This window comes from Akebia trifoliata, chromosome 6 (genome assembly GCF_017979445.1).
Source record: "Akebia trifoliata isolate Shusen 1 chromosome 6, ASM1797944v1, whole genome shotgun sequence".
Taxonomy (NCBI): Eukaryota; Viridiplantae; Streptophyta; class Magnoliopsida; order Ranunculales; family Lardizabalaceae; genus Akebia; species Akebia trifoliata.
Genome location: NC_141380.1, coordinates 9,352,893 through 9,355,071, shown reverse-complemented (window position 1 = coordinate 9,355,071; position 2,179 = coordinate 9,352,893).

The following is a 2,179-nucleotide window of genomic DNA, read 5'->3' as shown; positions in this document are numbered from 1 at the left end:
GTTCGAAATTCTGCATATGAAGGAAGGGGAATCAGTGAATGAGTACTTTGCACGAACTCTCACCATAGCCAACAAGATGAGGATTCATGGGAAAAAGATGGCAGATGTGGTGGTCATCGAAAAGATTCTGAGATCAATGACTTCTAAATATGACTATGTGGTATGCTCCATTGAATAGTCAAATGATCTCTATATCTTGTCCATCGATGAACTACAAAGCAGCTTGTTGGTACATGAGCAAAGGATGGGAAGACACACAGTGGATGAGCAAGCTCTAAAGGTCTCTTATGATGTCCAACAAGGCGGACGAGGTGGAGGTGGACGCAATAGTTTCAAAGGAAGAGGACGCGGAAGGGGCAGAAATGAACCTAATAAGTCTACCCTCGAATGTTACAACTGTCACGAACTTGGGCATTTTCAGTGGGAATGTGCTAAGAAGGGGAATGATTCAAAATGTTTCTACGCAGAAATCAGTGAAGAAATGTTGTTGATGGCTTACGTGGATATCGAAGGGGTCGACAGAGAAGAATTATGGTTCCTGGACTCGGGATACAACAATCACATGTGTGGCAAGAAGGAGATGTTCACAGATTTGGATGACACCTTCAGGAAATCTGTGAAGTTGGGGAACAATTCAAGCTTGGCTGTGCTAGGAAAGGGAAATGTTTGTATGGAAGTCAATGAAATAATGCAGGTCATCACTGGAGTATTCTATGTGTCGGATTTAAAGAATAATTTATTGAGCATTGGATAATTGCAAGCGAAGGGTCTTATTTTTCTTATCAAAAATGGCAAGTGCAGAATTTATCATCTAAAGAGAGGGCTGATCTGGGAGACCACAATGGCAGCAAATCAAATGTTTATCTTACTGGCTCGCACACAATCACAAGGACAGAAATGTTTCAACACTGTTGTAGATGATCAACCTCAACTATGACATCGTAGATATGGACATTTGAGTTGGAGCGGTCTAAAAATCCTTCAACAAAAGAATATGGTGAAGGGCTTACCCAAGTTCCAAGCACATACAAAAGTTTGTGAAGAGTGTTTAGTGGGAAAGCAACAACGAGATCCATTTCCGAAGAAGAGTACATGGAGGGCATTTCAGACTCTTCAACTTGTGCATGCAGACATATGTGGGCCTATTAATTCGATTTCTAACAGCAACAAAAGGTATCTCATTACTTTTATTGACGATTATAGTAAGAAAACATGGGTGTACTACTTGGTTGAGAAGTCAGAAGCCCTTTGTGCTTTCAAAAATTTTAAGGCTAAGGTTGAAAAGGAAATCAGTTCAAGCATAAGGAGCTTGCGTACAGATCGTGGGGGTGAATTCACTTCACTCGAGTTCACAGATTTTTGCAATATGAATGAAATTCAAAGGCAGTTGACAACGGCCTACACTCCCCAACAAAATGGTGTTGCGGAGAGGAAGAATCAAACTATTATGAACATGGTTCGAAGCATGCTTATAGAGAAGAAAATTCCACGAACTTTCTGGCCAGCAGCAGTCAATTGGACCATTCATGTACTCAACAGAAGTCCAACTCTAGCAGTGAGAAACATGACGCCAGAAGAAGCTTGGAGTGGATCTAAACCATCAGTGGAGCACTTCCGAGTTTTTGGGTGTTTGGCACACGTGCATGTTCTTGACAGCAAAAGGATTAAACTCGATGAAAAGAGTATGAAGTGTATCTTACTTGGAGTCAACGAGGAATCCAAGGCTTATCGTTTATTTGATCCAGCTTCTAAGAAGATAGTGATAAGTCGTGATGTTATTTTTGAAGAAGATAAAGCATGGGACTGGGGTGACAATCACCAAGAAACAATCATGGCTGATCTTGAGTGGGAAATGAATGAAGACAAAGATCCAGGGAATGATGAGACTGAGACTGAGACTGATGAGACAGCACTAGAAAGCGAGGAATCTGATTAGAATGACCAGACAGACACGACTACCATAGAATGACGAATTAGAAGACAACCAGCTTGGATGAGAGGCTATGTGAGTGGAGACGGTCTCTCCAAGGAGGAAGGTATGGCTCATTTAGTTTTATTTGCCGAGTTTGATCCCATTACTTATGAGGAAGTTGTGAAAAGTGACAAATGGAAGAAGGCCATGAATAAAGAAATTGAGACTATAGAAAGGAATAATACATGGGAATTGATAGAGATGCCA